We start from the raw sequence: 15,194 nt of genomic DNA, 5'->3' as shown, positions 1-15,194 counted from the left end.
ATTAATTTGGTTTCTGAATACATTGTAGTGCATTTCATTCATGCTAAATAATGAATATATTTTGGTGTTAACTTCACGACAGTATGTTTTAGTTGGAACATGCTAATTTTAAGAAATTCTAAGTAGAAAATGGGGCATTGACTGCAACATTTAAATTACTTGATGAATTCTCAAGTAATTTAGTTAGCTTCCAGAAATTCTCCTAGATCATTTACATTCTACACAGTATTTTATATATATTCATTACAGTAGGAGATTTCACTGCTCATTAAATCATGTTAAAAAAGAGCCTATGTGTCAAACATCTGTGTTCACATAGTATCATACTCATCTAAGTAGGTTGGATTGCTTGGTGGCTTGTGAAAAAACCAGAGAAGAGCACTCTCTGGTGTGTCAGCATTTATGTGCAATCTGTGATAACTAAGACCTTGATGTGCCCACATTCTGTTGCAACACCGGGAAATACAACACTAGGTGAGGCAGAGGATTGAGAATGAAGTAATACAGACACATTTAAAATGCAGAGAGATTAACCCAAATACAACTGTGAGCTATTTTCAGATATAAGAAGCAGCCATCCAACAGATACTTCACAGAAGGCAGTCATTTGATCAGAAAACTAGAGAAGCTTTAGAAATTAACCTACTGGGAAAATAACGTCTAACGGGCAAGGAAATATTTAACAGCTGGAGAGCTTAGGGGATAATTAATCACAGCTCAATTGCTGTGAAAAATGAGATATGACGATGGTGGTGACGACAACGATGACAAAGATGATGACGATAAATGAAGCGACAATCAAAGATAATGTCTTGTATCTCTTAGGTAAGAGAGAACTACTTAAATAAAATATTAGAAATTTTTCATTAATTTATTTATAATACAGATAAACTTCTACTGGCAGATGGAAAGGTGGCACATTTTGTAAAGGTTATAATTAGAAATACATCAAGAATAGACAATTCTTCGAAGGCCACATCAGTACAGAGGAGAAAATGGCAATTGTGGAGATGTTCCAGAGTGTAAACAAGCAAACCCTGTCGACCTATTGGGAAACTCAGGAGAGACTGAAGATGACTTCTTTAGATGTCAACTCTGTTAATGGGATTCTAGAAAAAACAGATTTGTGTTGCAGTTAATAGTGTATGAATGTAATGGAAGATACATTGCATTATTGATAACTAAGGATTTGGTCCATATGTGTTCATCTGCAAATTTCAATAGTCACAATTGTGGCCATTGTGAAGCCTGGTGTTTCCCTGATCTCTTTCTCAGCCCCTTGTCATGTATATATGAGTGGACTACTGAAGATTTTTAGTTAGTCTTGTACACAGGCATTTCACTGAAGGTGTTTGTCAGCACTAGGAGCTCTCTACTAAACTTTCTGGGATCGATTATGATCCCATATGATCCCCTTGACTTCTTCCTTTCCAATCTGTATCCCCTTGATTAGTTGTCTTATAGGCCTAGCTAGAAGGTCAAGCAATATATCGAATAGATATGGTTAGAGTCAACAGCTTTGCGTTGTTCTGGATCTTAGTGGAATTGCCTTGATACTCTCTCCATTGAGTTTGATACTGGCTTGCTGCAAATTCTATTTGTCATGTTTAGGCATGTCCCTCGTATCCCTGATTACTCCAAGTCTTTTCTCATGAGGATTTTTGTTTGGGAGACTTTTAAAGAGTCCATTTTCTTAGAGGTTATAGAGCTATTTAAGTTGTTTATTTTATCTTGATTTAACTTTGGTAAATAGTATACATCAAGCTAATTGTCCATTTCGTTTAGACTTTCCAATTTTAAGGATTACAAGTTTTTGAAATATGACCTAAGGATTGTTTGTGTTTCCTTGGTGTCTGTAGTTATATCCCTGTTTTCATTTTTATATTTGATAATTTGGATATTCGTTCTCTGCTTTTTAATTAGTTTGATTAAGAATTAGCTCTCGGTCTCACACTCCACTGCCAGCTTACACTGAGCTTCTATTTTTTTAAATGCCCTCATTTTTTATTATATAGTTTATGTATTTATATTTCAAGTGTTAACCCCTTTCCTGATTGCCCCCTTTCCAATCCCCGCTCCCTGATTCTATGAGGATGCTCTCCCTCCCATCCACCTACTTCTACCTCAACACCCTGCCATTCCCCTACCTTGGGAAAATGGGGACCAAGGACTTCTCTTATTTGTGTCAGACAATACCATCCTCTGCTACATATGTGGCTGGAGCCATGGGTCCACCCCCTCCCCCACCCTCCACGGTTCTCTTTGGTTGGTAGTTTAGTTCCTGAGAGCTCTGGGGAGTCTCATTGGTTGATGTTGTTGTTCTTCCTATGGGGTTGCAAGCCCCTTCTTCTCCTTCAGTCCTTTCTCCAACTCCTCCTGTGCTCAGTCTGATGGTTAGCTGCAAGCATCTTAATCTGTATAGGTAAGGTTCTGGCAGAGCCTTTCATGAATCTTTCAGCTGCTCCATTGCCTGTCCTTTGCCCATTGCCAATGGCTCCATCATGTACAAAACTGGCTTTGCTGGCAATGACACTCCCAGAGCTATATTTTCTCCCATAGTCAGGCACCCCGGACACCAAGGAGTCATGGTGGGCATGGGACAGAAAGACTCCTATTTGGGTGATGGTGCCCTGAGCAAAGGGGTTATCCTGACCCTGAAGTCTTCTATTGAGCACGGCATTGTCACCAATAACATGGAGAAGATTGGGCACCACACCTTCTCTACTGAGCTGCTTGTGGCCCCTGAAGAGCACTTGGTGCTTCTGACCAAGGCCCCTCTTAACCCCAAAGGTAACAGAGAGAAGATGACACAGATAATGTTTGAAACCTTCAATACCCCAGCCATGTACGTGGCCATTCAGGTGGTGCTGTCCTTGTGTGCATCTGGGCACACCACTGGTGTTGTCATGGACTCTGGTGACAATGCAGGGAGCGGGATGTCACATACACACAGTTCCCATCTACAAGGGCTATGCCCTTACCCAATGCCATCTTGCATCTGGACCTGGCTGACTGGGACCTGACAGATTGATTACCTCATGAAGATACTGACTGAATTGACTACAGCTTTATCACCACTGCTGAAAGGGAAATTGCTCGTGACATAAAGTAGAAGCTGTGCTATGTTGTCCTGGATTTTGAGCAAGAAATGACTACTGCTGCATCATCTTCCTCCTTGGAGAAGATTTATGAGCTGTCTGATGGGCAGGTGATTACCATCAGCAATGAGCGGGTTTGGTGTCCAGAGGCTCTCTTCCAGCCTTCCTTCCTGGGCATGGAGTCCTGTGGCATCCATGAGACCACATTCAGCTCCATCATGAAGTGTGATTTGGACACCTGCAAAAACCTGTACGCTGATACAGTGCTGTCTGGTGGTACCACCATGTACCCAGGCATTGCTGACAGGATGCAGGAGATCATAGCCCTGGCACCCAGCACAATGAAGAGTAAGACATTGCTCCCTCTGAGCGCAAGTACTCAGACTGGATTGGCAGCTCCATCCTGGCCTCATTGTCCACCTTCCAGCAGATGTGGATCAGCAAGCAGGACTATGACAAGTCGTGCCATCCATCGTCCACCTCAAATGCTTCTAGATGGCCTGAGCAGGTGCCAGGTACCTGCTGCATGAGCTGATTCTGAAGTATCAGATTACCCTGGCAAATGTACATACCTCATGCTAGACTCATGAAACTGGAATAAGCCTTTGAAAAGGAATTTGTCCTTGAAGCTTGTATCTGATATCAGCGCTGAATCTGCTGATTTTTGACCTTGCATTCAAGTTAACGGTTCCCTTGGTATATGTTTAATACCCTGTGCATATCTTGATTTAGTCCTTAGTTCATGTGGCTCGGTCACTTGATGGCTTGGGAGAGCACGTTGTGGAAGAGAAGTCCCAAGTCTAGTGGATCTCTGTGAGGACCACGTAGTACAGGTATTAACCGACAACTGATTTCCAGGATTTCCCGAGGCAAGGGTTCCTGAACCAGTTACCACTTCCTTCTTGTCAGTCTAACAGGGTGGGAAAATCTGAGCCTTAGGACCCAGTTTCTGTTCTGGTTTTATTCCTCCTGATTGCCATGGGTTGCTACTTGCCTTGAGTTGGGAACGTTTGCATTGACACCGGTAAATATATTCATCCTTTTAATTTATGTAAGTTTTTTGTACTCAATTCTTTAAGAAATGACAAATTTTGGTTTTCTACTGTCCAGTGAGAGCATTAGGCCTCAGCAACAGGTCATTGTGTAAAGAAAAATAAAAGTGTTGCAGTAACTGAAAAAACAAGTTTGCTACTTTGTTAATTTCTGTTAGGTGCATTTGAGTCATAACTTCTCTTAGCTCCCTTATTTCTATTTAGTCTGCCTGGATGCCCTTGCCCTGCCCATTGGTTTGGATTGTGTCTTGAAGTGTGCCACTATTAATGAATGAAGGTTGATGGTTGATGTGTGATGTAAGCTATAGTCATATTTCTTTTACACTTGTGGGTACCTTTGCATTTGGGCGTGGATGGTCAGAACTGAGACGTCATCTTGGTGGATTTTTCCTATATTGAGTTTGGAGTTTTCTTCCCAATCTCTTTTCATTCTTTTTGGTTGGAAGTCTATTTTGTTAGACTTTAGAATGACTATACCAGGTTGTTTTGTGGGTCCATTTGCTTGGAAAATCTTTTTCTAACCCTTTATTCTGATTTAATGTTTATCCTTAGTTTTGAAGTGTATTTCTTATATGCAGCAAAAGTATGGACCCTATTTTCATATCCATTCAGTTAGTCTGAGTTTTCTTATTGGTGAAGTGTGTCCATTGATATATTGTGATATATTCATGGCCAATGATTAACAATTCCTGTTACTTTGTTGATGGTGATAGGTGTGTGTATGTGTGTGTGTGTGTGTGTGTGTGTGTGTGTGTGTGTGTGTTTCTCTTCTTCTGCTGGTGTGAGATTACTTATTTCTTGTGTTTTTATGTGTACGGTTAACCTTCTTGGCTTGAAGTTTTCCTTATAGTACCTCCCTTTGGTCTAGATTTGTCAATAGATAATGTTAAAGTTGTCTTCATTACAGAATATCTAGTTGTTTCCATTTATGGTGACACAGCTTGGTCAGGTACAGTAGTTTATGCTGGTATATGCAATATCTTAGAATCCACAAGGTATCTGTCCAGGTCCTTCTGGCTTTAAAGACACCATTGAGAAGTTGGGTGTAATTAATAGATCTGTCTTTATATGTTACTTGACCTTTTTCCTTAACAGATTTTAATACATTTTGTTGCTGTTGATTTTCTGTGTGTTTAGTGTTTTGGTTATTATGTGGCAAGGGGGTTTTCTTTTCTGATCCAATTTATTTGTAGTTTTGTAAGTTCTTTGTACCCTGTACCTTCTTAACATTGGAAATGTTTTCTTCTATGATTTTATTAAAAATATTTTCCTGGCCTTCGAGCTGAGATTTTTTTTCTTCTTCCATTTCTATTATTCTTAGGTTTGGTCTTGTCATAGTGTTGCAGATTTCCTGGATTTTTCTTTGTCAGTAATTTTTATATTTAATATTTTCTTTGTCTTATATGTCATATTTTCTATTTTTTACTGTGTCCCAACAAAGCTTTTATTTGCAAAGGCAAAAAACACAAGGACTTGAAAGATATTATTATAGGTAACTAAAAATAACTTCAGTCATTATTTTGATGGATTATTTCTTATTTGTCTTTGAAATGCACCCTTGTGATAAAGTCAGGGAAGGTGTGGGCCATAGAGTTGTATATGTACTTTGTTATAAAAATAAATAACACTTGTGAACACTTGATTGTTCAAAGATATTCTTTTTTTATTTCCTTTCTTTTTTTCTTTTTCTTTTTCTTTTCTGACAGGAGCCTGATATAGCAATGTCCTGAAAGTCTCTGTGAGAATCTGACAAATACAGAGACAAATGCTCATAGCCAACCATTGGACTGAGACAGAGTCCCCAATGGAGGAGTTAGAGAAAGAACTGAAGGTTAAGGGGTTTGCAACCCCAAAGGAAAAGCAACAATATCAACCAACCAGACCCCCCAGAACTCCCAGGGACTAAACCACCAACCAAAGAGTACACATGGAGTGATCCATGGCTCCAGCCACATATGCAGCAGAAGATGGTCTTGTAGGACATCAATGAGAGGAGAGGCCCTTGGTCCGGTGAACACTTCATGCCCCACTGTAGGAGAATGTCATGTTGCGGAGGCAGGAGGGAGTGAGTGGGTGGGTGGGGAAGCACCCTCAGACAAGCAGGGGAAGAGAGGGTGGGATAGGGTGATTCCAGAGGGGAAACCAGGAAAGCAATAACATTTGAAGTGCAAATAAAGAAAATATCCAATAAACCATATTTTCTACACCTGAGATTCTTTCTTCCATCTCTTGTATTCTGTTGGAGATGCTTACATGTGTAGTTCCTGTTTGCTTATGTAGATTTTCTAGTTCCAGGATCCCCTGAGTTTGTCTTTTGTTTGTTGCTAAGTTTCCATTTTCTGGTCTTGAATATTTTTATTCATTTTCTTCATTGGTTTGTTTTTCTTGGCTTTCTTTAAGGGATTTATTTCCCATTGGTTTAGTGTTTTTCTGGATTATTTTAAAGGTTTATTCATTTCCTGTTGAACGACCTTTATTATCTTCATAGTTGATTTTAAAGTCATTTTCCTGTTCTTCAGCTATGTTGGAATATTTACAGCTTCCTATAGTAGGATAGCTGGACCCTGGTGATGCCCTTTTGCCCTGGCTGCTATTGATTTTGTTTTCACACTGGCGTCTATGCATCTGGGTTTGGGACAAATGTCAGTCTAGGAGGTGGGTTGTGACTTTTTGTTTTGCTTTGTTGTTAGATGGATATTTTTCTTGTTTTTTTTTTTGTCTTCTAGTTTTTGTGATGTGCATTTCTGAAGTCCAGTGTGACCCTTGGTTCAGTAGAAAGTCTCTGTCATTAGTAGGGACTGGACTTCTGGTGGTTAGCATGGCCTTTGTTTCAGTAAGGGATCTCTGTTCTTCTAACTGGCATGGCCTGCACTTGAGCAACAGATATTCAGCCATATACAGGTGGGGACCATCAGCGGAGGGGCCTCAGCCACTCAGGTGTTTCTGCTCTAGAGTGAGTGCATAGGAGGATTAATTTGACAAATGTTGGTTTTACCTGATCTTGCTGGCATGGCCTCAACTGAGTAGTGGAATACGTTAGGTAGGGTAGTGGCTTGGAGTGGGCTTCAGAAAGGTGTCTATGGTAGGTTGGCATGTCATACACCTGACCAAATGTTAGCTACCCTAATTAGGTAGAGTTATGGGGCAGGCATCAAGAAGGTTTATCTGCTGTCTGTGGAATAAGTCTTTCAGTTCTAAACTAAGGGCATGGGAGGATTTCAGGTACAGTGGAGTTCTTGTCTGTTTCCTAATGCTTTGATTTTCTTTCTATTGTTGTGAACAAACAATAAAGCCCAAAGGAACTTAAGGGAGGAGAGTGTTCATTTGGCTTGTAGGTGACAGTCCGTATCATCGAGGGACGCTAAGGAAGAAACTCAAGGCAGGAACTTGTAGGAAAAAATTGAAAAACTGAAAAAAAACTCACAAAGGGACACTGTTTAATGGCTTGATTTTCATACCTTGTTTACCTTGCGTACCTAGGACCACCTGCCCAAGAGTGGTACAACCCACAGTGGGTTTTCCATAATCAATTATTAACCAAGAAATTGCCTACATAGTCATGCCCAAAGGACTATCTGATAGAGTTAGTTCTTCTATTAAGATTTATTCTTTTACATTATGTCAAGATTTGTGCCAATTTGATAGAAACTAATCAACACAGATGATTATCAGGTTTTATAAAGCTACAGAGACAAAGACAATATACTGTCCTGTGAATATTAATATCAGATTGACAGGCTCTAGAAAAACTGAGGAGATAAGGTTTTAGGCATGCTTGTGAGGGATTCTTTTAATTAGACTAATTAAGCAGGAAGGCACAGAAAGCATTGTCTCATGTGATAAGTTCCTAGTCTTAAGTTAAAGGAGAAAGCAAGCTGAAGTATTAATATTCACCACAATCTGTATCCTAACTGTGGATCCATGACCAACCACCCTAAGCTCCTGATGAAAGTACTTTCTTACCATGATGCACCATAACCTCACATTGTGAGCCAAAATAAATCCTTTCTACCTTGTTTCCCCAATGTATTTCATTGCAGCCACTGGAAAAGTAAGAGAGACAAGCATGTTGATATTTTCTGTCATTGAGCATCCAAGGGTTGTGTACGAAGCTGTGAAGGTTAAGATTAATTGTGGAGTTCCAGAATATTAGTAATGGTCAAAAGGTAGGATGATTTTCAATGAAAGTTACAGGTACTGACTGAATAAAGCAAGTCTGAAAGAGTGGTCACGTGTGCCACGGACAAGAGAACTAGATGGATGAGACTGCTGAAGCCTACTGGAGCCCAGGTAATTTTATGAAGAGATAAACGTACTCAACAGTGAGTTTCATTTTCCCATCTACCCTCATGAGATTCACGTTCATTTAATTCTAATCTTCTACTGCTACTTTTTGTCTGTCCATGTTAGAATAGACAAATTTACTCTGCCATTGTGTATTAGAAGCACGAAACTTGTGTTTTCATTTTATAGATGTTCAAAGCTAAGAGAATATATTGATTTGCAGAAGAAACCCTAGAAATTTGGACAGTATGAATATTGTTAAGACAAGAGATACTCTAAAATTAGATTGAATGCTTTTTGCAATGAAATGATTGATACCATTCCTATGAACCATTTCAAATGGTTCTGTGGGAACTAGGGCTGGGAATAATTGTGGATTACAGTTATCTGCTTATCAAATTGATAAAGACTTCTTATATTTCATTGCCGTGTTGACTGGTTAGCAATGCCTATGATATTAGTGAGATACATTTCTGGGCTGTTTGTGAAGGCATTTCCAAAAAGACTGATTAACTGAGGGTGGAAAGCTTAGCTGAATGTAGATGGACCATATTATGATGGGCACCCATATTAAATTAAAGGAAAAAATGAAGAAGTCAGCATAGTACAATCATTTCTTCTCCTCTTTTCCCCATTCTTACAATATGTAAAGATTCCCAGCTCCAGATTCTGCATCATGAGTTTTGTCCCAAGATCTCTGCCATCATAAACTCTAGTTTTTAAAACTGGGAGCCAAAACAAATATTCCCTTAAATTTAGCCTATGTGGGGAGAGGTAGACACAGTAGATGTTCCCACATTGGTTTGCTATATCTATTTGTAAAGGGAGACAAAAAGTAGCAGTGACTTTACAATAGCCACAATTAATAGAAAATTTCTGGAGGTAACTCTAACCAAGAAAGCAAAAGACCTGTTTGAAAAGGGCTTCAAATTTTTGAGAAAACAAATTAAGAAACTGTGAAAAGATGGAAAGGTCTCCTATGTTCATGTATAAGTAGGATTAATAATAAAGCACCTTTCTTACTAGAAGAAATCTACAGATTTAATACAATCCTGACATCATAACAATTATTTATAGACGTTGAAAGAACAACACTACTTCATATGAAAAAATCCAGGATAGCTAAAACAATTCTGAACCATAAAAGAAATTCTGGAGATTATCACCGTCCCTGATTTTCAGTACTACTAGAGAACTATAGAAATACAAACTGCATGCAATTGGCAGAAAAACAGACAGACAGGTTGACCAATGTAGTTGAATAAAAGACCCAGACATAAACCCAAACACCTATGGGCACCACACATTTTTAAAGATGCCAGAAATATACAATGGGAAAAAGAAAGCATCTTCAACAAATGGTGCTAGTATAACAAGATGTCTGCATGTAGAAGAATGCGTGTGTGTGTGTGTGTGTGTGTGTGTGTGTGTGTGTGTGTGTATTTCTGATATATATCAAAAATGAAGACATTAACAAATGAAATAATCTAATTTAAAAATGTTAAAAAAGTGGAGTACAGATCTAAACAGAGAATTCTCAACAGAGAAGCCTAGAAGTACCTAAAGAATATTCAACATACTTAGATATTAGGAAAATGCAAATTAAAACCACTTTGCGATTCCATAATGCAACTGTCAAAATGGCTAATATCAAAAATACAAGTAACAGCTCATGGTAGCCAGGTGGTGGAAGAAGGGGAAAACTGCCATTGCTAGTGTGAGTGCAAATTTGTATAGCCACGTTGAGTAATACGGCAGAATATTGGTTATATCAATCTACCTCAATGTCCAGCTATATCTCACATGGGCACGTACCCAAACTACACTCCATCTTACCACAAGGACAGTTGTTGATCATTGTTCATAGCAGTTTTAATCATGCTAGCCATAAATTGGAAACAACCTAGATATCGCTCACCTGAAATGTGGTTAAAGAAAATGTAGTACATCTACACAAGGGAGTATTACTCAGTGTTAAAAAAACAAAAATAAAACAAATAAACAAAAAAATCATTACATTTGCAAGCTAATGGATACAACTAGAACAAATCATCCTGAGAAGATTACCTGGGACCCAGAAAGAACAAAAACATGGTATGTACTAATTCACAAGTGGATATTAGTTGGAAAGTAAAGGATAATCAGGATACAATACACAAAGACATAGAAGTAAAGTAAAAAGGAGAGCTCCAGGGAGGATAGGTGAATCTCCCTGGGGAGAGGAAATAGAACAGATATTGCTGGTGGAGTAGGTACGGGTGAGGATTAGGTTCTCGTGGGGAATGATGTAGGGAGAAAGTATTAGGAGAGATAACTGGAATAGGAGGACATTTTGGGAGAAAGGCAATATTCTGGTGCAGTGAAAACTCCCAAGAATCTATCAGGGTGACCCTAAATAAGACTCCTAGTCAGCTGGGGTGAGGGTGGTATGGAGCCTCGAGCGCTCGACTCCTTTAACCATGCAAGTGTCCTCATGGAGGAATTGGGACAATAACCCACTCTCAAAATCCTTGACCTATATTTTGTCCTCCCTACAAGATGTGTGGTGGTAAAAGTGGCACAGAGGCTAAGGGAGTGGCCTACCAATGACTCATCAAGCTTGAGACACATGTCATGATGGGGAGCCCACCCCTGGAGCAAGAAGCCAAGGCTAGGTAACTTAGGATACTTAGGATAGGACCAAAGACTGCTGCGAAAACAAAAACAAGAATTACAAATAAAAGCCAAGAAAATGATTCCTAATAATATTGTGCTATTCTGGTAGACAGGAGCCTAACATAATCATCATCAGTGAGGCTTCAGCCACCAACTGAAAGAAACAGATGTACCAATCTACAGCCAAATATTATTAAGCAGAACTCAGGGATTCCTGTGGATGATTGGAGTCATACACATATGGGTAATAACTGCTCAACAAGAGAGTGTTTTGTAAAGAGAGAATCAGGAATTAACATGAGTTAGAAGTAGAGAAAAAATGTAGAAGGAAAAATCTAAAAGGACTCACAAACATGCAAAATGTAAAGTAGCAGCTAAAATAGCACAATATTTTATGTTAAGATAAAACAATAAGATGAGTTCTAGCTGACACAGATTGTGTAAGCAATAACAGATGAGTTTCATTATTACAGAGGAAAAAGGAAGTGTTGCTGGTAGAATTACTTCTTCAGTGGCAGAACACACCTATACATGCTCATGTGTGCACAGTTGTTCAGTCTGCACTGTTATAAATACTCAAAGTCCAAGGTATAGAGCAAGATTGACTGTGTATTTTATGGGTTTGTACAGTTGAATAAAACCATTTGTCCTTCAAATGGATATCACACATAGAGGAGTTCCAATGCTTAAAAAAGAAATCCCTTATGCTCCTTTTATTTATCCCTTCCCTTACCCTATAGAAAATACTCTTTCTTACATCATGTCCATATTTTGTGTTTCCATAAAGGCACATAGTTGCTATTTTACTCTACGTAACCCTTTCATATTCCTCGAAATGTATGATGCATCTAAGGTTCTTGCCTACCATTTTCACCTGTTGATAATTATTTAAATGAAATGATAAGCCACTATTAATGTCATGATTCATCAATCCATTCCCTTCCTAAATGATACCTTAGTGGCTTTAACTTTCTGGACATTGCTAATAAATCTGCCATAAGCATCCCTCTGCAAGCATGAGTTAACATGTTTTTTATTTCCTCTGAGTAGATATGAATCAGCACAAGTGATAGGCTATGTTAAAGTATTTCCAAAATGGCTGCAATTTTCCCCATTAAGATGGAATGAACCTTCCTCTTGGGTAAGACACACTGCAGCATATTAGATTCTCAATATTTGTACTTTTGATCACTTGAATCATTGTATTGTAACATCTCCCACTCGTTTTAATTTTCCATCTCCTCATCATGTAAGAAGATTTTATTCTTCTTAGATATTTGTACACCTCTTTCAGTGTTCTCTGTATCATATTTAGTTGTCATTTTTGCTTTCTTTCTATGGAGTTTAAAATATTTAAAGTATATCTTTGATAAAAGCCTTTGACTCTGTGAGTGTGTGTGTGTGTGTGTAATATTTTTAAAGGTATATGAATTGCTTATAATTCTTTAGTATTACAGAGAATGCATGTAATTTTAATGAAATTGAGTTGATCAATTATTTCTTTCACACATTATGGTTCTTATGTGACCAAAGAGTCATTGTCATACCTAAGCATTATGGATATTCTCCTATATAATCTCCTATGTGCTTTCTGATTTTCCTTTTAGTTTCATGCAAGACTCATTATGAGTTAAGTTTGAGAATGATGTAATATCTGTTTTTAGACTCACTGCTTTTGCTCTCTGTTCTTTTTTTAAATGTCTGTGTCTACTTAATCCATTTGTTGTCAAGGTTGTATTTGCTCCATTAGATTTTCTGTTTCTTTTTCAAAGAACAGTTGGCAGTACTTATTTATTTCTGTCTATGGACTCTTCATTTTGGTTCAGCAGTTTGTCTTCCTGATTTTATATTAATGTCCCTGTCTTAATTACTATAGCCTTTTAGTAAATCAGTCAACATTCTGAATAATTTGAGTCCTCTTTTATTTTTACTCTCAGTATTGGATTGGCTATTTTGTATCTTACAACCCTCTACATGTGTTTTAGAATCAGTTTGTCATTACAAAACAATTTTCTGAGTTAGTCTGTTATTCTTCCTGTAAGCATACCTGAGAAAAATAACATAAGGAAGCGAGCTTTATTTTGACCATGACGTCAGTTTAGGAACACTTTGTGGTTTTGTTTTTTGACTGGTTTTGAGACAGAATGCCATGGCATAGGGGACAACAATGTTTAACACTCATCATATAGTAAACCAAAAGCAGAAGTGCTGGGAAGGGCCTATGAAAAAAAGTATCTTTCCAAGGATTATTCACAGTGATCTACTTCTTACAATTAGGTCGTGTTGCTCAGTATTCAGTCATCAATGGATCAATGCATAGAATAGGCCAAAAGAGTTAAAATCTAATAATATCCTAAAGCTCATCACTTGGCAACCATGGCTTTAATATATGATGCTTTGTGGCTTAAGAAACTACTAACTGACCCATAATATCAAAAACAATTAGTTCATCTCCAAGCATTCTCCAAATCCCTAACCATTCAAACATTGCTCAAAAACTCAAGTCTGGAGTCTTCCCAAAGTCTCTATGTGTGTTCTTAGACATAAAGTCCTCTGAAAGTCATAAAACAAATCCTATGTTTCTGGCAAAGATGCATATTCCAATAGAGAGAAATCGATCGTAGTAATGAGTGATAGAACCAAAGTGGGACTGAATCTCAGAAGAGCAAATGTTGAATCCCTTCACTTAGTTCTTGACATCTGGGAAAGACAGTTACCATATGTCAGTTCTGAATGTCTTGAGAAGCCTCATCCTTAGAACTGTACTAGATGCAGTACATATATTTGCTGTTTCTATTCATAATGCAAAGCTTGCCTTGTGAGGCACTCTTGGTGTCTCTTGGTGTTTCTTTGCTACCTTTGACTTCATCCTCATAGTTGCACATACTATCCAATGCCACTATGCTGATGTTTCCTTGTTCTACATCTCCAGTCCTTCCAGGTGATCTATTGAAATCTCAGCAACCTTGCAAACATTGTCTTCTGTATATCTCCAAAATGAGAAAATACATTCAAAGTCTCTTGGCAGTAGACATAAAAGGACCACCTTGAATAATAGCTACTTCAACTTCTTAATACCTCGAGGGCTAATGACTGTGAAATGAGTCCGAAGAGGGAGAAAAATGAACAAAGAAACAAAACAACAACAACAACAAAAATTTTTAGGGAATTCTATGGCAGCATGTACCTATTGTTTCCAAAAGTTTAGACATTCATAGATGGTGATGGTGGTGGTGGTGGTGGTGGTGGTGGTGGTAGTGAGTGTCTAAGTATTTGATTTCCATTTAATGGTGGTTGCAAATATATCTTCCATATCCATAACTTCCAATGATCCCCTTTTCTAACCAGCCTCCATATTTTCAATTCTTTCTAAAGAAGTGAGTAGTACCCAGAGCACTGCCTGAATGCTGGCATGCCTTAAACTCTCTTCTGTCAGATCAATCTATTAGCATTAAAGTGGGGATCCAACAAAGACTGTGGGTATGTAGAAAATCTGGACACAATTTTACAGTAATATCACATATATGTTTTATAATTTGATTCCCAATAAAACTATTATCCCTATGTAAAACATCACAAGCACAGACACTTTTGCTGTTTTCATTGTGGTCTGAACTCCATCCAGAATCAGCCATTAACCCTTGCTCACTGCATTTCAGTAATTCTTTAGACTTTGACTCCATAGCTTTCTGAATCTTTCCCACAAATATGTTCCAAGGACCTCTCAGCCATACCATCAAGTGGACACATTAATACTGTTCATTATTATCTCTTTTCTAATAGTCTGCCACAACACTGTGATAAACACTCAAGAGAAACCATCTGCATTAAGATTTTTTTATTATTTTTCATTTTTATTATTTTAATTCATGTATATGTTTGTCTGTTTCTGTGAGTCAATTTCACATGTGTGTTGGTACCAGAAGAAGTCAAGAGAGAGTGTCAGATCTCATGGAACCATAGGTGATTGTGGGCTCCCAAGGTGAGCACTTGAAACCAATTCTGGTATTCTGTAATGACTGCTTAAGTATTTCCTTTTGTTTGGGATGTTTATGTGCTGTGTTTTGAGTTTTATATTCCACATACCACTTGCATGTAAGATAGC

General features: G+C 38.2%; 1 protein-coding gene and 1 pseudogene across 12 annotated transcripts in view; one reads left to right on the top strand and one right to left on the bottom strand.

The window, feature by feature from the left end:
• Positions 1–15,194, bottom strand: part of Dgkb (diacylglycerol kinase, beta) — a 756,320-nt gene that overhangs the window by 672,414 nt on the left and 68,712 nt on the right. The window lies entirely within an intron of this gene.
• Positions 2,496–3,593, top strand: Actg1-ps1 (actin, gamma 1, pseudogene 1; annotated as a pseudogene).

The sequence above is a fragment of the Rattus norvegicus genome, chromosome 6 (assembly GCF_036323735.1).
Source record: "Rattus norvegicus strain BN/NHsdMcwi chromosome 6, GRCr8, whole genome shotgun sequence".
NCBI classification, from domain to species: domain Eukaryota; kingdom Metazoa; phylum Chordata; class Mammalia; order Rodentia; family Muridae; genus Rattus; species Rattus norvegicus.
The sequence above is the reverse complement of the archived record's forward strand: the minus strand, read 5'-3'. Positions and strand labels throughout refer to the sequence as shown.